The following is a 25,439-nucleotide window of genomic DNA, read 5'->3' on the forward strand; positions in this document are numbered from 1 at the left end:
ATGATATAATTAATAATCTCTCCCTTTGAATGTCTTCTTACCAAAGAGCCAAGAATGCCTTGAAATCACTAACTCTGTTCTAAACCTTATGCAACTTGCTGTTTTATATGGTTTTTCAAAGTCATATGATATAAAAGTACTATCAGATACTCTCTAAAACCACAGTTCTTAACCTCTTATAGAGTAACAGACCTCTCAGAGAGTATGTTATAAGAAAGTAGGGACCCTAGTATCCTAGAAAACTGAATCCACACACAAAAGATAAAATTTCAGAGGTTTTACAGATTGTGTGAAGCCCATCCATAGATGCTTTATGTGTTGCGGGGAGCCCAGGTTTAGGAATTTTGTTAATTAAATGATGCTTTAATTTATGTATTATCTAAGTCACATGTGGATAACGAGATTAATGAAAATGTATACATTTTATGTATACACGGAAAGACTGGAAATTTCCTTCAATAACTTTATTCTTCACAAAATATATAAATAAATAAAACAATTCAACTTCTAAAGTATTATCACATTCAGGAAGAAGGCAGTCTATCACCATTCTAAATGACTGGAATGCCTCAATTTCTAATGGCAAAGTGCAAACTGAATTGAAATTAAGTTGGACTGTGACATCATTGCCAGGGATAGAAAAATAAAGTAACAAATACAGTCATTTCTAAATAAGGAACACTAGGCCCCTAGAAAAGTGACAGCAGAGTTTACTGAGTCTTGCACTCGGGCACAGCTTGTCCTGAGGAGGCGTGCCAAGGGCCTGGCTGAGGATCCACACTCTCTGCTCCAGCAGTTTGTTCTTCTGAGAAAAAAATAGAAAGCAAAAGTCATCTTATTAAAAAACACGTTTGGTTGCAACACAACATACAGCTTATATACAGTTTACCTTACAGCTGAGGTAATGTTTTCAAATTGATAACCCATTATGTTCTCCTGCTGTTCTTTAACATCTTTCAACGGCTTCCTCTAGCATGCTCCCAGGATGAAGTAAAAATTCCTCTCCACAACCCACAAAGTCCTGCGCATCTGGCTCTTCTCTCTCTGGCTTCACCGACTTCACCCAGAGGAACCTGTGTGCACTGCGCTCTGGCCACACGTGGTTTTCCAACCCTTCCCCTGGTTACGGTCTCTCCCAGCTGGGCCGACCCTGTTCCCTCTGCCTGAATCGCCTTCCCCTCCCCTCTTTGTTAAGCTAACTCACCTTAACCTGTTAGATCTCAGTCCCCTTCTTCAAGGAAGACTTCCTTATGTTCCTAAAACAACCTATTAAAAACTCATAGGCTTTTGAACTCTAGAACTGTACCTTTTTTGACTACTTGATCACCGTCTATACCCACTAGACTGTGAACTCCAGGAAGGCAGGGGCCATATCTGGTTTGGTTATCAATGTACCATCAGGGTGCAATATGTGACACATAGGTGGAGACCAAAAATTTCTGTTCATTGAATGAATATGTAAATGATATAAGTCTATGATCTGGCTTGTGTAAAATGAATATAATGCTACTGGAAATACTGGCCCATTGAATTGATAAGAAGGTCTTTTGCAGTAAAAGTAGTTATGTTTGTAGGATGGTGTCTCTCTGTGTCCTCGAGAGCTGCTTGTCTATCTGAGGGAAAAGTTGAAGGTTCAGGAGGCAGAATAAGACTTCCCTCGGGGTAAAAAGTGATTTCACTTCAGTGCTGTGCTTTGGAGAAACTTCTCACAGAGACAGCAAATGACATCTCTGCAGTGCAGCTTCTCCATGACATCTTCTCTTGTCTAAACTTGCCCTTTGGGGCCACAGGGGACAAATGAGTTCCAACCGTTATCCCCGATCCCCAAGTAACCAGTATATTTACCCACCTGGGCGGAGGCCTAGACTTGAGTTATCAAAATAGCGAACTGGGTGAGGTGCTGGGAAAGACTTTGATCGGCCATCAAAAAACCAAGATTTCGGTGAGTCCTTTGGCACAGGATCTTGTAAATTCCGTTCCTTGCATTGAGAAGGCGTATGCTGTCTCTCTTGAGAAGCTGGTCCGGTCGCTTTAGGAGACTTTGGAGAATTCTCACAAGTCACTTCTTTGTGAGCTTCTCTTTTAAGAGTTCTCTCCTTCCACATTTTGACCTCATTGGAAAGATGATGATTATTGCTTAAATGTGGGGAAAAATAAAAGAGACTGTAAGACTGCTCAATTCCAGAAATATATTCATATTTACATAAAATTTTTTTTCTTAATTGTGGTAAAATATATGTGACATATAATTTACCATTTTATCATATTTACATTTTAATTTCAACCTAATGCTTCCTAAGTTTGGATTATTTCCACAGTTCAGAAAATGAAATGAGGTCAATATAAATTGAAAAATTGTACTAAATCTCCGTGATCACAGAATCTTGAAAAGTATGATATTAGGTTTCAAATGAATCAGTGATGTCGTCCAGCATGGTTTATCTACTGATACTCTGTGGCAATAATTTGATAAGTTAGTCTTCTGGATGGATGAATCTTTAATGTACCTTTGTTATTTTAAAAGATATATTACACTGTGCTTTTCTGGATTACTTATAGTGTTGCTTCCCACAGGAAATGCTGCCTGCATTTATTCACTCCTTCAGAGAAGCCTGGGAAGCAATCCTAGGCCCTGCTCTCCTTTCTTTGATCAGTCAGCCAAGTGTGTTGATACAACCTCACACTTTTGGGTTCCCCCCCATTCTGCTCTAGCAGCTAGAGACGCCGTATGAGCTCATTAGGCCCCAGCTTAAAATCCTCCAGTGGTGGTAATCCTCCCGTTACATTTAGGAGACCACCCCAGCTGCCTCAGAATGACCTGCAATGTGTAATCTGGACCAGTGGCCTCTGGCATCGCATCTTGCACTTACTCTGCCTCATTCTGTATGCTCTGGCCACACTGCATGTCTTTCTGTTCCACTTTCCTCTTTGACTCAAAGCCTGTGCACATGCTGTTCCCTCAGCCTAGAAGGCTTAGCCATCTCTACTGTCATCAAGCCTAACTGCTACTCATTTTCAGATCTACTCTTACATATTAGTTTCTTGATCACCGCCCCTCCCCACATCTAGATAAGGTCTGATCCCTCTGTTGGACCCTTTCATAATGTCCTGTTTGCTTTTTTTGTTGTTTAATAGCCTCACACAGAACAGTAGCTATTTGCATATTTATTTAATGCCTATTTTTCTTCTATTGCATCATTAGTAAAGATTAGCACAAGATTCTAATCTTTGGTAGAAGCCAATTAATTAAATTTTTTACAACTGTTTATAAAGGTTAATGGGCTACAATAATGGACCTGAGGGATTCTCCTTTGAGTAAAGCCTCACTGACTTGGGCATATTTGTGGCATATTTAAGCTCCCCTCAAAGATCTTGGTTTACTTTTTGGTTCTTGGCTTAGTTAAAAACAGGCTTAGCTAAAATCAGTTGATGGGCCAGCCCTGTGGCCTAGTGGTTAAGTTCCGGGCACTCCACTTTGGCAGCCTGGGTTTGGTTCTCGAGTGTGGACCCACATCACTCTGTTAGTGGCCATGCTGTGCTGGCAGCCCACATACTAAAAATAGAGGAAGATTGGCATGTTAGCTCAGGGCGAATCTTCCTCAGGAAAAAAAAAAGGTCAGTTGATGGATAGCAAACCTCTGGAATGGTGCTACCATATTCTCATTCCTTTTCAAAAAGACACATTACATGAGCTCTAAAATTTACTTCCCCTATATGTGTGAGGGGTTGCCCACTGCAAAAAATATATATGCATGTGTAGGCATCATCCTCTCCCACACATACCACCATAAGCATAATTCCTGTATCAGGTAAGCAGATCTTACCTTAACATTTCATTCCTTTGCTTTGTTAACTGTTCATTTTGCTGCTTTAACTTAGAAATTTCCTTTTCTAGCCGTATATATTCACTTTTCAAAATAAGAGCTTTTGTGCTTTGTACAATGCCGCTGCCACCCCCACAGGTTAAGGGTTTCCTTGAAGGCTGAGAATCAGTATGTTCTGATATCACTGTGGGAGGCAAACACACAGACAGGTGATAATTTTAATTATCTCCAAAGTTCACAATAAAGGAAACATTAGTAAGTTCAATAAATCACTATAAAAAACAAAACATCTCAGCACCATCTCCCTGAACGTCACCCTTGACTTCCTCCTCTTCCCTCACCTCCTATGCCAATTCCATCATGGATTCTAAGTATCTGCGGAACCCCTGCTTCTCTCCACCCACTATCTCCACCACCACCACCTGCTAGGATCACTCACGGTGACGGCAGCAGTCGGAGCTGCCCTTCACTGTCTACTCTCGACGCCAGTGGGGTCCCCTGGAGGGCTGCTTCCACCACACAGCGTGTGTGGGGTCCACCCCAAGGCAGTCAATGTGCTCCCAATACTCAACACGTATTTGTTAACTAAATAAACCTTAGACTGCTATTAAAGAATATACTATCCAGTATTTTACACCATATGTGTACAAGTAATGTAAAGAACTGTTTTGTAAATTTTAGGTAAAATTGCATAAAAGTGTGAGGTGCTTAGAAAGTGGAATGATCCACTGGGTCACTGACTGTTTACAAGGGAGGGGCAAGATGAGTGTGGGGAAGACACTCAATGTCCATTTCCTTTTGAATTATTCTGAATTCAGGTACAACACGTACCTGAAAGTCACAAATTAGAAGGAATCATCCTGACCCTTCTCTAACAACAAAAGTTCTATTTTTACCCCTTGAAGTTTTCCAGGTAGGAGCTGCAATTATCCTGCAATGGACACTAGGGCAGTTCAAACTAAACAAGCACCAGACAATGCGTGGACAATAATACACACAAACATCATCTTGCATTTGCCTGACATTTAGAATTTTCAGTGTGCTTTCACACACAACTTTTAGCCTGATCCTTACAAGTCTATATCCAATCTAGAAGGTCAGGCGTTCTCCTCATGATTTCACAGGCTGTTAAGTGAGGGCAGTCAGCTTAGAGAACTGTTCGTGACGTTATTTCGATGCTGGACCCACTACACAAAGCTGCCCCAAGTACTGTTCAGCATTCTCTCTTTTCAAATGAAACATAAGAGACAGAAATATGGGAAAAGATACAGTTTGAGGAATGTATATGCAGAAATTTGATGATTAGATTTGAAAACTGTATCTAAGATAAGTTTCAAAGAGTTTGCCAGTAAGCATCAAGTCTGTATTTTCAGTACCAACAACAAGTAGGATAATATTTACTGTATACTGACTATGTTTTTACAGTGCACATGGTTAAAATCTATTAAGATATGCTTGTGTTTTATTGGGAAGGGTATGTCTACCTTGACAGGTAAGTCATTCTTGTATACTACTGAAGGTATCTTCACTAATATGTAAAGATCTGATAGCGCACAGGTTACATTCATAGTTTTTAAGAATCTATAATGGATAAATAGTTGAGATTACAGGAAACTTAAGGAGGTATCACAGGATAAATATGATCTCAATGAATTCATTTTAAAAATAGTTCTTTATAAATTAGTGATTAACAGGTTTATTCTTGACTGTCATATATATAGTAGCAGTCTTCAAAATGTGTAAGTATACTGAGAAGTAAGATGGAAAAAGATCTGGAAATATCAGCATTTTCTACTTACTTGAAGTATCTTGGGCCTGCTGATTTCGTCTAAGATTTTCTCTCAATAGCCTTATAACTTCTTTTTGATGTTCTACAGTGGCTTTTGTACAAGTAATTCTATTAAGAATAACAACAGAAATATGTAAAAGGCCAGCAACTAATTTTTAATGGAAGAATAAACAGAACTGCTGTCAAGAATTTTCTGATAAGATACATCACATTGATATGATATGCATAAGCAGCAGTAGGTAAGCCCTCACGATACCCCCTGGTATCATGCACTTTATAGCCATAAATAACACCATCAAATTGGAAGTGTTCTGTTTGGCTGCAGGGGCAATTTTTTTTTAACATTGAGAAACCAATTCTTTTAAAATTTCTGAAAGCCCAATAGGTATCATTAACTGGATATTGAGCAAAATTACATTCAGGGGCACCATAAAACAAATAATTGGGTTGTTATCATGAGGTCCTAGAAACCTCTTGAAGGTACAACAATTACCAAAGCGTAAAACCAAAAGCACCTTCCTGTATATACTGTAAGGAAAGCACACTCGACTGCAGCTCTGATCTGAGGTGACACAGTCAGAGGTCACAGTCTGCTCATTGCACCCAGGAGAAAAAGACATTCTGTTAATTATTTGCTTGAGTGTTAATTGGCAATGCTAAATTATGAGACTTTCTGCCTTTCTTAGAGACTGAAAGTATCTGCTGATTCTATTCTATATAAAATTGCTTTGCATTTATTTAAAAAAAATTTTTTCTTTTGAGGAAGATTAGCCCTGAGCTAACATCTGCCACCAATCCTCTTTTTGCTGAGGAGGACTGGCCCTGAGCTAACATCGGTGCCCATCTTCCTCTACTTTATATGTGGGATGCCTACCACAGCATGGCTTGACAGGTGATGTGTAGGTCCACACCTAGGATGGTGAACCCTGGGCCACCGAAGCGGAATGTGCAAACTTAACCACCGTGCCACTGGGCTGGCCACTAAAATTGCCTTTTTAATGATGCTCCACTAAAACCAACAGTCCTATCAATAGAAGGCTGGTTAGAATGCATGAAGATTCAGAGTGCGACTTTTTGGGCAAAATTAGATATCATCATTAAACATTTATTAAACATTTACAGGAAGAATAAAAAGTGTGAGGAGTCAGAGGTGACATATTAATAAGTGGCAACATTATATTTCTAATTCAGTTTCCTTGACTCTCTGTTTAATGTTCTTTTCATTATGCTATACCACAAAGAACTTTAGGCATGCTATTGTATATGGTACTATACATAAATAAATCAATAAAAAGGGAATATGCTCTTGGGCACTAAGTACTACAATTTAAAAGGAAATAAAACCTTACACAAAAATACAATAGGAAGAACAAATGAAATTAAGAGAACCAACAGAAACCTTAGACAAACTGCTAAAAACACACACACGTTCTTAATATTCACTTTCAAACAAAAAAGGCCATTTTTAAGCTGTTCCTATATGATTGAACAAGAAGTATCCAAAGACATAGTATGTCAGTAATTGATCAGAATTGTGCTTGTTTTCAAAACCTTTGCATACATAATGAGAATTTAATAACTTTAAAATCTGTAGATGTTTGTATTTATTTTATAAAAAGCAATAACAATATCTTAATATATTTTAAATTTATACAGTTTAGAAAGGAAGTTTAAGCTACTAAAGTCATATTCAATTAAGACAAAGACATACTCCTTTTCAAACTCCTTGGCATTTCTCATCTTCTCTAGGTCTATTTTCACCAGCTTTGTTTTGAGCTCTTCAATTTCTTCTTTATAGGGCTTAGCTCCTAAAGCAACTTTGTCCTAAAGGTTTTAGAGAAAAGAGAAATAAAGTAATTTTAGAGCAGTTTCAAAGACTTGTTAACTACCTAATATAGTAGGAACATTTTAAAACAGCAAACTCCAAACATATGAAAAGGAGGAAAGGCACAAATTTTAACCCTAAAATGAGTAACAAATAGATATTTGATGTGAAGTACATGTGAAGCTATTGGAAGCTAATGTGTAATTAGAAAACCTATGACTTCTATTTCTTAAAACAAATATTTTTCCCAATTAAAAAACAATATACTTAAACAAAATGAAACAGAAAGGTTGAAACGAATGAAATGGGTAGATAAAGGTAAATCAGGAAAATAAGACAAGAGATGAACAGTAATATAAATATCAAAGTAGAACTGAATTCAAGGCACAAAATATTATATAACATTATTGGGGATATTCTGTACTCAAGGTTGGTTCAATCTAGCCATACATCTACTTCGACTCAGAAAAAAAATCAGTCATATATACATACAAACATATACAAAAATCTTTTTTAATAAATAGGTTTAACTTTTTAGAGCAATTTTAGGTTTATAGACAAATTGAGCAGAGTACATAGAGTCCCGGTAATACCCGTGTCCTCCCCTAGTTTCTCCTATTATTAACATCTTAGTGTGGTATGATTGTTACAAATGATGAGCCAATATCGATACATTATTAACTGACGTTCACAGTTTACATTAGAGTCTATTGTTTGCATTGTATAGTCCATGGGTTTTGACAAATGTATGACACGTGTTCATCATCACTGTATCATGCAGAATAGTTTCACTGCCCTAAAAATCTCCTGTGCTCCACTTATCCATCCCTCCACCCTCCCCCAGAACCCTTAGTAATCATTGATCTTTTCCTGTTCGCCTAGTTTTGCCTCTTCCAGAATGTCATACAGTATGCAGTGTTTTTAGATGGGCTTTTTAAAATTAGCAATGTGCATTTAAGGTTCCTCCATGTCTTTTGTGGCTTGATGGCTCATTTCTTATTATTGCTGAATAAATCATTCATTTCTTTTATTGCTGTTACCACAGCCATACTATGGATTACTATTATATATTGAATACAAAAATAAACCATCTAAATAGGGACCCAGAGAGCTCTTCATTCCTCTAGGCGTTACCCCCAGTGCCTATAAAAACATTTGCACACACACGTAGTTAGCAAAGACTAAAAAGATGCAAGCTTCCATAGCTGAGATGCTCAGCTTAAGGAGGTTGCTGACTAGGTCAGATAAGCCCATTCTGGGAGGAGCCCAGTATTTGCTCAGTCATGGCACCAGTAAAATACCCTGGCTTTCTGGACCAGATGCTGATATCAGGGACTCCTTGAGCATATGACTGGCTGGAGTGGTGTCAGTTTTGTAAGAAACTGCCAAACTCTCTTCTAAAGTGGCTACTGTACCACTTGCATTCCCACCAGCAGTGAGCAAGAGCTCCTGGCCCCACTCCTTGCCAGCATTTAGTGTAGTCAGTGTTCCGGATTTTGGCCATTATATTTTGAGATACAGTGGATGTACAGTGGTATCTCATTGTTTTTTAATTTGCAATTTTCTAATGACATATGATGTGGAGCATCTTTTCATATGCTTATTTGCCATGTGTGTATCTTCTCTGGTGAAGTGTCTGTTCAGATCCATTGCCTATTTTTAAATCAGGCTGTTTGCTTTCTAATTATTGAGTTTTAAGAGTTCTTTGTATATTTTGGATAACAGTTCTTGAAAGATATGTGTTTTGCAAAGATTTTCTTCCAGTCTGTGGCTTGTCTTTCATAGGGCAAACATTTTTAATTTAAATGAAGTCCAGTTTATCAATTTTTTTCCTTCATAGATTATGCTTTTGGTGTTGTATGTAAAAAAATGTCAATGCCAAACCCAAGGTCACCTCGATTTTCTCCTACGTTATCTTCTAGGCATTTTCTAGTTTTGTGTTTTAGATTTAGGTTACAATCAATTGAGTTAATTTTTGTGAAAGGTGCCCAGTTGTTCAGCACCGCTAGTTGATAAGACTACCCTTTTCCATTGAATTGCCTTTGCTCTTTTGTCAAAGATGAACTGACTATATTTGTGTGTATATATTTCTGGGCTCTCTATTTTGTTCCATTGATCTATTTGTATACATTTTGATTTAAAAGTTCAAAGAACTCTAAAAATATTTATTCATTTATGACACCTAAAAGAAAATTTCAATATATTCTAAAAATGGAGAAATTGCAGTAATTTTTTTGCCACAATATAATGAAATAAATTAGTCATATATAACAGTTTTAAAACAATTCTTGAGTAAAAGAAATTGAAATTGGAAATACTCTCTTAGAAATGAAAGACAGTGAGAATTCCTTATTTCAAACACATGACGTGTGCCCAAGCTGCACTCAGAAGCGCTGACAGCCTTAAACATCCTCTAGCCGCCTGAGGAGTCTGAGCGCCTGTGTTCTCAGTGAACAGCACCTGCTCATCCTATTTTAGATGGAGTCTGCTGAGAAACTTTCTTTGCTCTACCAGAAAAAGAATTCCTTTGAGATTCTGATTTGAATTACATTAACTTTAGAAATTAATTTGGGAAAAACTGATGGTTGTACAGTATTTAGGTTACAACCTAGGAAATGGCATATTTCTTATTTTAAACCACATGCTCTCCTATATTTCCTTTTAGAGTTTTGTTGTTCTTTTCATATATGTTGCCTCATTTTTTGTTAAGGTTAGTCACTTGAGCATTTTATATTTTGTGCCAGTTATAAATAAGATCTTTTTTTCCCACTGTGCAGGATGTCCCTAAAGTACTAGCACAGTTTGAATTTTTAACAAATTTACTGCTACTTGATATAAATAATTTGTAAAGATACAACAGAGGAAATGTATCAAGATTTAAACAAAACTGTTAATGAGTCATTTGTTCAAATTACTTTCTTCTATATTCACTTAATAAACCCTACATTATATTGGACAGCTATATCCAGGTGAATTAAAATAGTGGTGAATAGGTTAAAAGTTAATATCTTTGCATTTTACTATGCCAAATCTCGAGTTAAATATACTGTTGCATTTTATAGAATATTTATATAAAATACAGAAACAGATTCTTAAAAATTCAAACTGTATAAAGATTTTATGGATACCCTATACTTTGCTTTCTTTCCTCATGGATGCTGTACAATGGCATACTCTATTATATTATCTAAATGGTTACTTTTAGTATGCAGGAAAGATATTCCTCTCTCCATAGACACCTGTACCAATCTATACTGAGTGTGGAGAAATTTGTCGCTTACTCCCTTTTTCTTGAAACACTAGCTTCACTTATATGAAGAAACTGGAACCACTCTGTTGCCCAGACCCCCTTTTCTTTTTCACTCACTGGCTGCTCCATCTCAGTATCATTTGGTTACTCCACATCTCCTCTCCATTATGCTTATGCCCTCGTCCAGTCTCATGATTTTTATACGCTGATGATTCCCCAAACTTAAACCTCTCGCCTATATCTTGCTCAGACTCAGATATTCAATTGCCTAAGTCATATCTCAACTTGGGTGTCCCCAGTGGGCATTTCCAATTCAGCATGTCCAAAACTGAACTTTCCTGGTTTCAAACTTCCTCTTCTGGCAGTCTTTCCCATTTCCGTATGTAGCAACTCTATCTTCTTGGCTGCTCAGGCCAAAAACTTTGGAATCATCTCTGACTCCAAGAAATACGAGAGGTACGTGTTTGGCTTTCTCTTTGATAAATTGAATCTAAATATTTTGCAAAAAAAAAGAAATATGAGAGGAAGAGACATGTGCCACTTCTGGGCCAGAGCCTTTATGAGTACAGATTTTAAGACAATTTTTAGCTTCTCCATCTTGTCCCTTTTCTGTGAGCCTGAGCACGGACAGCTTACAACTGGGCTTTAACCATGCAGATGAAAACAGCACCAAGGAAGTGCTGGAGAAACAAGATGGGAGAAACGGGGGCCTCTGAATGACCATGTGGAAAGGAGCCACTTGCCAAGCTGGAACCCACACTTTTACGTGTGAAATAAGCTTCTGTTTTGTTTGAGCCATTGCATTTTGTGGTTCCCTTTGTTGTAGGAGCTGGCACGTCACTAACAAACACGCCTTCCTGGATTCTATTTTCAAAGGGCAGCCTTTAAAAATTTAAGTCAGACTATATCATTTTGCCAAAATCCTCTGATGACTTCCCATCTCATCCAGAATAAAACCCAAAGTGCTTACAAATAGCTTTCAAGATGCTTTATGATTTGGCTCTCTGCTACTTCTCACCTATTTCCCCTTCTATCCTTGCCCACGCTGCTCAGGAGACGCTGGCTTTCTTGCTGTTTCCTTGAATACATCTCAACTACTTCTGTGTTGTGGCCTTCGCATTTGCTACTTCTTTTGCCTAGAAGGCCCTTCCCTACCAGACAGCTCACACCATCACTTCGTCATCTTAATTGTGCGGCTCTCCTCAACTCCCCTTACAAAATCACACTCCTACTCACACCCACTCTCACCCTGCACCTATATACCTCTGTCTGGCTTAATATTTTTCCATTGCACTTCTCACCGTTTAACAAACATATATACTTGTTTATTTTCTGACTTCATGAAGCAGAATGTAAGCCTCTTCAAGGAGGCTTTATTTTTTTTCCATTGTAGTACACATGGCATCTAGAACAATGACCAACACATAGTAGGTATTCAACAAATACTTGCTGAATGAATAAAAATGTGATCATTTAGTTATTTAAAGTATTAAAAAATTACTCTCAAGGATTTTAAAGCTTTACAGTTGATTTTCTTGGTTTTTAGCTATACTAACAATTTCTAAAAACAAAATTAAGATTATTTTCTCTTGCCTCTCTGTTTCATGTCTCATTGAAAGAACCAGAATTTTTAGAACAATGTTAAATAATGAAAAGAGTAGGCATTCTTGGCTTGTTTCTAATTTTTGAATGAAGAGAAGAGACACTGGAGCAGGAACAGTGAACAAAATGCCTATTAGGATCCGACCCAAGTAGCAGAAGAGTGAGAAGTAGCTGTGGCTCAGACGAGGAAGGAAGGCTGTGATGAAGGAGGGTGCGACTTGTGTAACGGCATTCAAGCTCAAAAACATTTCAACTCTGCTCTTTCTAGAGAAAACAGGTTAGATTAAGCCCATAGGCTACCAGGTGGGACTCAATAACAGGGGATTAAGTAGAAAAAAATATAATTTTAAAATGTACTTATCTAACAGAGTATTAAATATTTAGATAAGAAGCATATTTTTTTGAAAAATAAAAAGAAAGTCTCAACAAGAAAAAAACCAACAACTCAATTAAAAAGTGGGCAAAGGATCTGAACAGAGATTTCTGCAAAGAAGATATATGGATGGCCAACAGGCTCATGAAAAGATGTTCAACATCATTAGCTATCAGGGAAATGCAAATCAAAACTACAATGAGATATCACCTCCCTCTGGTCAGAATGGCTATAATTAACAAGACAGGAAACAACAAGTGTTGGAGAGGATGTGGAGAGAAAGGAACCCTCAAACATTGCTGGTGGGAGTGCAAAGTGGTGAAGCCACTATGGAAAACAGTATGGAGATGCCTCAGAAAATTAAGAATAGATCTACCATATGATCCAGCTATCCCACTGCTGGGTATTTATCCAAAGAACTTGAAAACACAAAGGCATAAAAGATATATGCACCCCTATGTTCATCACATCATTATTCACAATAGCCAAGGCTTGTAAACAACCTAGGTGCCCATCAAGGGACGAATGGAAGATGTGGTATATATACACAATGGAATACTACTCAGCCATAAGAAATGATGAAATCTGGCCATTTGTGACAACATAGATGGACCTTGAGTGTATTATGCTAAGTGAAATAAGTCAGAGGGAGAAAGTCAAATACCATATGATCTCACTCATAAGTAGAAGATAAAAATGACAAACAAACACAGAGCAAGAGAGACTGGATTGGTGGTTACCAGAAGGGAAGGGAGGAGGGGGAAGGGCAAAAGGGGTGATTAGACACACGTGTGGTGATGGATAATTGGTCTTTGTGGGGTGAACATGATGTAATCTACACAGAATTCGAAATATATTATGATGTACACCTGAAAGTTATATAATGTTATAATCCAATGTTACTGCAATAATAAAAAATTTAAAAAAAACATATTTATGAAAAAATGTTGCAATATACTACTAGAGATATACAAACATACATCCTCTACATTTTTGGCATTCAGAAATTAAAGTGAAAATAAAAAATTTCCTTACTTTGAAAAGTAAAAAAATTAAAAAAAATTAAAAAAATAAGATATATTTTAAACTGTCAAGAATATTTATGTTTTTTAAAAATAATTTTTACAGGAAGATGAAAACAATCATTATTTGGCATGAAAATAAACGTATGCATTTATTTATATTTATTATGCATAATTTATAAAATTATGCCTTTATTTATAAAATGAGTTTTAAGTTACCTGAAGTACTTGGATCATTTCTTTTGTTTTTTCAAGGCATTTATTTGATTCATTAACTTGTGATTGAAGTTTTGCTATTATATCATTAGTCATCTCAAGCTCTTTCTGTATCTTTATAATCTTGTCTTCCTTTTGCATGGCAGTTTCTTTAGCTTCACGTAGTGAAGTTTCCAGCTCTTGAATCTTCTATTAAAAAAAACACACATATATAAGGTGTGCCTTGAAGACAGAATCACAGTTTATATGAAACAAAGATCATATATAGGTATTAATCTTTCAGATTGCATCAACATAGGATAGATGGAGACTCCAAATGTCACTCAATTTATACATGTATTATTTTTTTCATTTAGAAGCTGATCATTTAGGACTAAAAGAGGCCCAGATTTTATATAAGGTTAGTACTTATTTTATTTACTAGTTAGCATGGTGCTAAGCATATTAAATAGGCACTTACATTTTAAATTAACACTAATTACAGAAAGTATATTTGTTAATTGACACTTTAGAGGAATACATGTAACATATCTTTCCCTTTATTTTTATTACCTAGTTTTTATGCTGAAAAATACAAGTATGTGGAAAAATCCAAAGGCATATAATTAAGATTAAGTTCCCCCATCTCAGAACCCCCACTGACTCTAAAGCGATGACTACTAAACTCTTTCAAGTGTATCCTTCTAGAAATTTTCTATATGTATCTACGCATGTGAATATACAGTTTACAAAAACAGTAAGTCACACACACAATAGTGTGTAAGAAGAAAGTTCACACAGAATAGCGTGAAAGAAGAAAGAGCCAAAGCAGGACTGCATTCAAACATGAAGAAGACAGATATGACTACAGAAGAACTATACAACTTTAATGTAGACCATGAAGACACTGAAATTGTTAAAGGTTTTGTTTCCCTTGGTTCAGTCATCAGTTTAAATGGAGACCGCAGCCAAGAAATCAAGAGAAGACTGTGACTCAGAAGGGCAGCGATGGAAGAATCAGGAAAGATCATCAACAGTAAGGGAGTATCATTAGAGACCAAGGCCAAGATTATCAACATCCTCGCATTCCCAATTACTATGTGTGGGTGCGAAAGCTGGACAGTGAAGAAGGCTGACAGGAAAAAATGGACTCATTTGAGATATGGTGTTGGAGGAGAGCTCTACAGATACCCTGGACTGCCAGAAAAATGAACAAGTGGGTCCAAGAGCAAATTAAGCCTGACCTATCTCTGGAGGCAAAAACTGTAAAACTGAGACTATCCTACCTTGGGGACATGATGAAAAGTAAAAGGCAGCAGGAAAAGAGGAAGACGAAATACGAGATGGAGTAATTCCAGAAAGGAAGCCATAGGCGTGAGTCTACAGGAGCTGAGTAGGGCTCTTGAGGACAGGATATTGGACATCACTCATTCATAGAGTTGCCAGGAATCAGAGCTGACTCTACAGCACATAACAACAATAAATATATACTTCTGGTTTTTTGTGGGTTTTTATTGCTGAGGAAGATGAGCCCTGAGCTAATATCTATGTCAATCTTCCTCCATTTTATATGTGGATTGCTGCCACATCATGGCTGCCAATGAGTGGTGTAGGTCCGTGCCTGGGATCTGAACCATGAACTGGGCCGCCAAAGTAGAGCATGCAAACTTAACCACTATGCCATGGGGCTAGCCTCCTGCTTTTTAAAAAATTAAAAATTTTATTTTCACTTGATAATATATTTTCCAGATCTTTTCATTATCAACACATAGATCTCTCGCATTTTTGTTTTCATGGGTAAATATATCCTATTTCATGGAGGTACTATAAACTAGTTAACCTGTCACCTACTAATGAACATTTAGGTTATTTCCAGTTTTTTATAAATACAAAAATATCTTAATTTGTTCATAATATAAGACTGTTCACATATACACACATGCAGGTTTTCCTGGAAAATGTTTCTTTTTGGTCCACCTGGAATTTACTTTTGTTTAATGAATGAGGTAGGAGTCCAGACTTATTCTTCTAAGATGGCTAGTTGGTTGTTCTGATTCAAACATTAAGCAGACTATCTTTCCCCCGAGTTGACTGCTCCTACTGTCATGCACTGAATTCTCCTACTTGTTTGGGTGGACTGCCCAACTCTCTGCCTGCCCCACTGCTCTACCTCCACATCACTGACCTGCTCTGTGCTACTCTGATTTGGCCTAATTATCAAACTAATAACATACGATTTATTATCTGATGGGGTATTTCCTGGGGTCATTGAAAATGGGATTTCCTTGTGCTTGTTTATCTTATTGCTTTGGAAGATGGGTTTCATATTTCCACTATTTTTACCTCTACAGCTGACTGAGGTCTGTAGTGATCAGCAAATCAATAAACTCTATATTAGTGATCTTCTAGTTTCCACTAGTAATAATTATTAAACTGGCAGTTGATGTTTTATTATAAATATTTATTTTGGTAAAAATGCTAAGTTGTAATTCACTCGGGTTCCCCACTAAGACGTGTGTGCTAACAAAATAAAACAGCATGTTTGCTGTACAGATTCCCAAGTAAGGGCAGTTAATACAGTTATTGGATTATTCAAATAATGTACTGATTCTTGGGCACAGGTTAATCTGTATAAGAAATTTATTATACTTTTAGCCTCTTCCATTTTTGTTTTGATCACATTAACCAATATTAAAGACACTGATGATAATTAGAGAAAAGCTAAATTGCTCTTTCTCTCTAAACTAGTTTGGTACTATAGACATAGATTATAATTTAATAGAAAGTCACATGATTTAGAAAACTTATAATGTATGGTAATAACACCTTAAGTGGTATACATACCTATTAATCAAATTAAGGCATGAGTTACTTCTATTTTATAATTCAAAGGTAAGATCTTATGTAACATGTAGCTTTATAATTAGTTGAGTGAGCGCCCCAATAGAACTATATTTAAAAAACAAGTCCATCATGCATGTTCCCTAATACCTTCAATACTGTGATTTTGCTCTGAAATGTTACATATGATACATCTTTAACTCTACAATGAAGCTGCAAATTGAAAAACATCTTATAAGAAATCTCATACCTCTGTGGTTAGTTGTGTAGCTCTTGATGTGACATGAAGATTCTTATCGCCTTGTGTAGTAGGATTAACAAGGGCACCAGATGTTCGAGAGATCTTCAAAGTTTGATAGTTTTTCAACAGTTTTTCATTTTTCTCTTTCACTGATTTCAGGTCATGTTCCCATTCTTTGGTGATGGTCACATTTCTTTCCTCAAACTCTGTTGATTCATTCATTATAGCCTATTGAGTAGTAAAGACAACACTATAGCTTCTAAAATGAATTACGTATTAAAAAAACCACTATGGAAAATACTAGAGTTCTAGGACAAGGCATATGTTGAAATTCATTATTCAGAACATTCTAGAATAGTACTTTAAAAGAATGTGAACATTCTTTGTGGCTTGCACCAGTTCCTGACATTTCAGAAGACGCTGGATATTGATTATGAGAATAAAAGAAGAAAAAGGACTAGAGAGGATTCATATTGATCTGCAAGATGATAATCTCATTCTATTAGATCAGCACTGACATATGAAGAGGAATCTGAAGAACTGGTCAGGTTAAAATCATTATGTATGTTATGACATATATAATGTCATATATAAACATTAACTGACATCTAATAGCAGAGCATACCCAGTAAACTTAATAACAATCTATTTTCCTCTTTCATTTCAAACCTCAGTGTTTATAAGGAAAAAAATTTACTGACTTTTCGTAATCTGAAAATCTTCTATTTCCGTGCAGGGAGTAACAGCCAATCCATACCCTCATTACATCAAAGGCTGACTCACTCTGAAATTGCTTCTATCATCTTTTTACTTCCTATTCCTATGGGATGTACTTTTTGCTCTCATCATGAATGCCTTCTTGGCCTTACCTGTATCTTTCTTTGTGGCTTTATGGTAGTTCTGTGAGATGCGGATCCTAAATTAGTTGTTCTTGCTGGCACCCTGGACTCTCCTTGGTTCTGGACTACTGACCCCACACCACACCAAGTTATCAATTGCTATGCTCAGATGGTGGAAGAAGCCACATATCCATGCTGATCCACAGAGCAGAAATCTCTACTTTCTAACCACAAGTGAGCCCTCAATATTATGAGAAAAACACTGAATTATATGGAAATTATCTTATCCCAAACACTGGTTTTATGCTTTTCTTCATTGATTGTGGACCATTTTTTTTTATTTTAAAAGCTCATTTACTGTTTTGCTAGCTTGGGGTATTCGACAAATGGGATTCACTATCCACAGGAAAACCTTTTTTTAAAAATGTTATCTACATTTCAATGTGATTTAAGTATAGTTTCCAGATGAAATTAAAGTGTCAGGAAAGAACTACCCAAACAAATGAAATATAAAACCAGTCTTAGGAGCTATAATATTAATCTAGCTCCCTTTGCTCCAACTGCCTATATAACAAGCAACTTTCTGATTAATGACAATTTTACCAGGTGTATGAGGTAGAGATTACTTCAGAAAGCCGAATGAATCTTCTCATCAGTGGAAAGTAAAACAAATTAATAAAACTGATCTCAAGCAATATTGGTTCATATGAATCTGTCCACAAGGGCTGGTCACCTTGGGAACAATGATACAAACCACATGTTTGAACCTCACAGTTGAAGGATCAGCACGTATGATAGCAACAGCACCGAGGTGAGAAGCACAAGGCCTCACTAATTAGTGGACTAGAGCTGTCTTTGGCTTGACCACAGGTGCTGCCCACAGCCCTGAAACAGGCTAGCATCTCACCTTGTTTGAGGATACTTGGGGGAAAAGGCTCAGGTCTTATGGAAGCGAGAAAGGACAGAGGAAAATGGCAAGATTTGAGGTTTCACCAGTGGAAATGGATTGTTATACTGCAACATTTTATTATCTTCTTTACAAGTTGATATATTTAATTACCTTAAGGAAGCAAAATGTGTTAGAGGAAGAACACATTTACAGTCACTCTTTTTCAAATAAAAAAATAAAGAAGCATATACAAATAAATGAAAGAAAATATACTTAAAATTAAGTTGCTCTAAGTCTTTTTAAGAATGAGGCAGAAAAATTAAAGCAAACAAAAAAAAAGAATGAGCACAAAAAAAGTACTACTTACAATTATCTTTTTATTATAAAAGATATTCACTTCACAAATCCTATCATTTTCTTTCTGGATGCCATTTTTAAGCTTTTCTATATCAAAATGAGTATTCAACCACTCTTCCAAAAACTGGGTCATTTCTTTCCTATTACTCAGTACTTGTTGAAATTCCATCTTTACGCTGTGGAAGTCACATTCCGAAAAATCTTTGAGAATTTCCTGTGTGAAAAATAAGCATTGAATCTCCTGAATCTTAGGAAAGTTTTTATCTAAATATCAGACAAATATCATAAAAAGGGGAAAATAACCTTACTGAACTTTCACTTCTAATATTTTGAAGTAAACATAATTCTAATTTATCCTCATTATATTAGAAATATAATTCTAATTTAAATAATAAAATTTTGGCAGTATAGGCTATGTAACAGAGGCACATCTACAAATTCTGCCTTTTGGCATTTTTAAAACCTGTTCGAAACAATGAATCTGTGACAGTGTCTGAAGTGCTTCTGGATGCAGCTTTTCTGTGCATACAGCAGGCCTTGCATGCATACTGGGAACTGCAGGGGCCTCACACTGCTGGGTGAGAGCAGGACACTCCATGTGGGGTTGCTACAATACAAATGTCTGTGACTCCCAGTCACAGATCTAGGAAGTTTTAGAAGGCATTTGGAAACTTATTCTGGCCTTCCAAGAAATCCTACTTGCTGATATTAAGTCTACTTTTCTATATCTGTGTAGTTCTGAAAGGAGGCTAGTCTATGACTTGGCACTCTTTACATCTGGCCAGCTGTCATTCTGCAACCTATTTTTTTTCTCCCCAAAGCCCCAGTAGTACATAGTTGTATATCCTAGTTCTAGGTCCTTCTGGTTCTTCTCTGTGGGACACTGCCACAGCATGGCCTGATGAGCAGTGCCAGGTCCACACCTAGGATCTGAATCAGCGAACCCCATGCTGCCAAAGCAGAGCACAGGAACCCACTTGCTACGCCACCAGGCTGGCCCCTCTGCAAGCTGTTTTTAATTTCATAAATGAAAATGACTCTAAGCACATGAAGAGGTACCTTTCTATTTGATAAAAAGACTTAAAATCTAATTAAATCCATTTTAAATAAATCATACCTCAATATGTAGATCCATTTTCTGGCTCAACTGGAGGTCCCCTAATTCTCTGGATGGTACATCATCATCTTGTTGAAGATGCTGCATTTTACTTAGCAGTTCATTTTGCTTTTCCACTTCATCAATAAAAACCATTTCAAGTTTACTGATGGATTCATGTTGTTCTTCCTTTATCTTTGTAACATGGCTTAACACATACTTGCAGGAAAACATGAAACAAATTGGGAAATGAAACTTTTATCACGTTTAGAGGAAGTTCTAAACTCTCAAGACTAAGAGGTGGGGCGGCTTGTCTTGTTTGTCTCTATCCTCTGAGGAGTGAGGAAGAAGGGAAGAACCTCTCTCTATTCCCAAGTTTCTACTCTCAGCGTCTTCAGAGAGTGACTTCCAGACCTCTAGTTTCTTATTTCTGACTTCCTTCTGGAGCTACCTCAGGGATGTCCTACAGTTACCTCAGATTCAATATGTTTACAATGTAACATGATGCCTTTCCCTATAAACCCACCTTTTTCTATTGCCTCCTTTTGGTTAATTATATCACGCAGTTTTCCCAGTGAGATTCATTTCAACATCCTCTCCTGCCTATGTCAGCTGGGTGGCCAACGTGAGTGTGCCCTGCCTCAGGACTTACCTGTCAAGTGTGGCTTAAAGGGGACAAGAATTTGAATGCCCTGGTTCTATGGACCTCATGAATAAGTTCTGGATATCTGATTGTTAGGCTTTTGAAGACTATTAGAGCCTGAGGGGCAATCTACCTAGGTAGGGAAGATACCGCTTCCTACTTCCTCAACTTCCACCATTCCTTAACAATTTACAATCTGGCCTCTTTCCTAACCACTCAACTAAAACTGCTCTGACAAAGGTCACCAGTAAGCTCTATTGTCAACAATTGAGGGGATCTCTTCATTCATGTTCTGGCTGTCTGAAGCATCTGACACTCTTGACCACTTCATCTTTGACACACTCTCCACCACTGACTTGACCAATGGCACTTTTGCTCAGTTCTCTCTTATCTCTCTGACTTTTCCAACCTCAAACTCATGTGTTGCTCTCTTTTCTGCTACTGCCTCTTGAGAACTGATCTTTTCCAGAGTTCTCTTTTATCTTCACTCTATTATACTTCTGGGTGGCCTCATTCACACCTGTTGTACTATCTATCACCAAATGCTGATGGATCCCACATCTTTATCTGTGGTCCTGATTTTTCTCCTGACAAACCTCAGATTCACAACTAAAAGCCTACTTGGTTTCTCTTCCTGGATGTTCCATTATAGGTATTTCTATCTCAAAACATCTCAAATTAAACACCAGATCTCTCCTCCTGCCTCACCTGCCTTCTCCCTTTCGTTTTTTCTTTCTATCAGTTAATGGCACCACTATCCACAAACCCGGCTAAGCCCAAATCCTGGGGCTCAGTCTGAACTTCCCTCCCCTCCCTCCACTGTCAAGCACATGGACCTACTATTGTAAACTGCCAAATATTTCTTTAACTTCTTTCATCCTTTCCATCCCTATGAATCCTTCCCCCATAGTACTGTCACCCATCACATCTCATCAGGACAATTGTAACTGCCTCTTGTCTCTTCTCTCTGCCACCAGGCTTATCATCCCCTGCAGACTCATTTCTTCTTTGTCTGTAGTGAAGTCTCTACAATGGCAACCCGATCACATTACTGCCACCACTTAAAATAACTGTCCAGTGACCCCTCCTCATCTCTAAAATGAACTCTAAGCTTTACTGCTTGAGCCCAGCTTCCAGTCCAGTCTTGTCCAACTTGTTCTCCAGGACATTGTCCACTACTGCACTTCTCACCTGTTCAAATGTCTGCCTCACCCACTGGACTAGGAGAGATTTAGCGCTTGCTCATCTCTGTCTCCCCAGCACCCTGACACATTGTTAAGGCCAAAGGCAGAGCTCAGGTTTTGTTGAATGAGCAGGTCCTAGATGCACTGAGGATCCTGCACATGCTATTCTCAGACCCATGCCATCTTTAATTCAGTAGCAAATGTACTAATTAGCAAATACACCAACTCCCAAAGCAGGACTTAAATATACTGGTTTGTAACTGAAATTAATGGCAATATTTACAAAGATATTACTAAAACAGGTGGTACCTTGAGTTTCTTCATGACTCTGTGGAACTCCATGGAACATCTCTGGTTGGCAGTGAGAAGTTTCTGAATCTGTCTGGTTTGTGGATGTGGAAGTGAGAGGTTTGCTTTTACTCTAATTGAAAGCTCTCTTTGGGTTTCAATTTCCCTCTCCAAGTCAAGACAGAGTCCATTTAAGCACTCATAATGACTATCCATCTCTGTGTATCTCTTCAGAAGCTCCTAAAGGCAGTGAGAATTCATTCAATTTAATAATTCATTCTACTTTAACAATAAGTAGTCCTAGCTCTGGAATTGTAACAAAATTTATGCTTTAACACTTTCTATAGGGCAGAAATAAATTGAGACATTTGTGTATAAAAAACAAAAAGAAAATGTTATTGTCGATTTTGGATTATAGAAATAATTATAATCATTGTGGAAATTTAAGAAGTTTAAACTGTAGGGGAGGAAGATATTTCCTCTACACGCTCTAGGTCCTTCTGGCTGGACAGCAAATTAAATTCACATGAGACAGAATAACAGGAGAAAATTAAACAAAGCTTTATAACATGTATACATGGGAGAGACCCAGGAAAACTGAGCAACTCACCAAAATGGCGGAAGCTCTCACCTTAAATATCATCTTCAGCTAAAGACAAAGGAGGATGTTGTGGGTAGGGGGAGTCAGTATGGGAGGTTACCAGACAAGTACAGTAAACAAGAGTAAGGTTATTATGCAGATTTAAGTCCTTGCCTTCCGCATTGATAAGAGTTTCTAGAGGTAAGGTCATCCCCCTTCTTCCTGGTACAGAGAGGGAGACATCTTTACAGATGGAGATTTCCCTTACAAATGGAAATGTCTCTTACAAAGGGTAACTTCTACTTTTCAGAGTTTCTCTCATGTCTGCAGTTTTTGAAAGTAACCAGCCCAAAATAATCTTCATGCCAAAGAGATATATCTTGGGGTGGCCAATTCTAATCCTCTATAAAACAGCTATAACAAAGAAAACCAGAAACAACCATTGTTATCATTTTGATACATTTTCTTTTAGTCTTCTAAACATCCATGATTTGAATGAACATTTACAAAGTTGGAAGAGAAATTTGCATGAATTCAATCTAGTATGTATTGTAGCTCAAGGCTGAATGCTAGCTTCTGTTGACAATAGGTGGTGTGAGTGAGCAGATAAAACTGATGAGGATCAAGGATGCCTCAGGGAGAAAAGCCCAAGGCTTCCTGGCCTACATACCAATCTATATCATCCTCACAGAAGCATGGGACATCCTGACCTCATTCAATCTGATTCTTACCCAAAGTTATAAGACCACCTGATAACCAGACTCCACCTGCACTGATACTTTTTTTACCTAATTTTTCCTTTGTCTTGTAAAGAAGCAACTCACATACTTATGCCTTATAAATTTAGCCCTACCCTCAACCCATGTTTGCAGCTCTTCACTGCCCATAGGTCCTGTCCCCATGCTACTCCATGCTACTTCCTGAATAAAAGAGCACTACTGCCAGACCTTGAGAGTCCAAGAAATGTTTCTTTCGACTCCTCAGCTCACTGAGCCAGCATCAAAACGAGTGACAACAAATCACATGACCTACGTTCTATTATCTGCCTAGAATCTGAGATTTCTCACCTTTTATCAGAGTTAGAGTTCAGGTTCTAGCCCTGTCACTTCCTGACTGGGGAAATCCTTGAGCCATTCTCCCAACTACAAAATGAAGAGTACAATAATTTCCACAAAGTTTTCTAGGGAATTAAGTAAAATGTTAGATAATATCTAAATATAACCTATAAAATACATACAGACACTATAAATTAAAGGAAATAAAATTACATTTGTAGAAATGCTTCTATACCCAAGTTTTAAACTTAGACTTGGTTTCAAATCCTAATTTTACCAATTTACCAGCTGTGTGACCTTGGGCAATGACTAAACTTCCTCCTGGGCCTCAATTTCTTTGTTTATAAATGGAACAATAAACTCTGTCTCATGAGGTAAAGCACCCAGTCTAGTGCCTTGTGTATGGCAGACACCCATTAGGCCTAGGCCCAGCAGCTCAACTTTCTAGAGACCAGACAGGTGACAAGCTGGTCAGGGCACAGGTGGAAGAACACTTTACATTCAATCGGGTATTAACATATTTAGTTCAGGGTGCTAAACAATAGAGTAAGGGGCTTCTGACAATAATGAGCTCTCCTTTTAATAATTTAAGGAAAACCTAGATAGATGTTCATTAATCTGGGATGTTGGAGAGGGGATTCTTGCCTTTGGTCTTAGGAGGAATCACCTTATGGTTGGAGCAGCACTGTCTAGTCATTCATTTGTACTTTTAATAAATACATATTGAAGGCTGACTTCTGTCAGGACTGTGCTAAGTGATGCAGCCATAAACAACACACAGAAGTCTTTAGGGATCTTGTGTTCTAATAGGGGTGACAGTAAATCCTGTTGGCTTTACCCTCACTACATGTTCAGAATCCACACACTTCTCACTGCTTCCACTACTACCTCTCTGGGCCAAGCCATCACCATCTTCGCATGATTACTGAAATTAGTCTTTCAAATAGTCTTCCTGCTATCACTTAATTTTCAACACAACAATCAGAGCTATCCCTTTAAAATGTAAGTCAGACCATGTCTCTCTTGTGGTCAAAACTCTCCAGTGGATCCACATCTCGTTCAGAGTAAAACCCAAAGTCTTTTAAAAGCCCCACAGCCTGCTTCCTCCTGTTAACTCTGACCTCGTTTCTCATTAGCTTTCCCCCTTGTTGATGTTGCTGGAGCCCACTAGGCAGCTTCTGCTTCAGGAGCTCTGTCCTTGCTGTTCTCCCTGCCTGTTCTGCTCTCCACCAGATACCTGTATGTCTCAACCATTGACTCCTTTCAGGTATCTGCTGAAATACCACCTTTCCAGTGAAGCCTCAAAATCATAAACCCTACTGTTTTTTTTCAAAGATTGGCACCTGAGCTAACATCTGTTGCCAATCTTTTTTCTTCTTCTCCCCAAAGCCTCCCCAGTACATAATTGTATATTCTAGTTGTGAGTGCCTCTGGTTTTGCTATGTGGGATGCTGCCTCAGCGTGGCCTGACAAGCGGTGCCATGTCTGTGCCCAGGATCTGAACTGGGGAAACCCTGGGCTGCCGAAGCGGGAGCAGAAACTTAAC

The 25,439-nt window shown here is 37.7% G+C and overlaps 1 pseudogene; it reads right to left on the bottom strand.

Annotated features, from left to right (window-relative positions):
- Positions 1 to 263: 263 nt before the first annotated feature.
- LOC139044071 (centromere-associated protein E-like) overlaps positions 264 to 25,439 on the bottom strand; it is a 79,770-nt pseudogene continuing 54,594 nt past the window's right edge.

The sequence above is a fragment of the Equus asinus genome, unplaced genomic scaffold, assembly GCF_041296235.1.
Source record: "Equus asinus isolate D_3611 breed Donkey unplaced genomic scaffold, EquAss-T2T_v2 contig_583, whole genome shotgun sequence".
Lineage (NCBI taxonomy): Eukaryota > Metazoa > Chordata > Mammalia > Perissodactyla > Equidae > Equus > Equus asinus.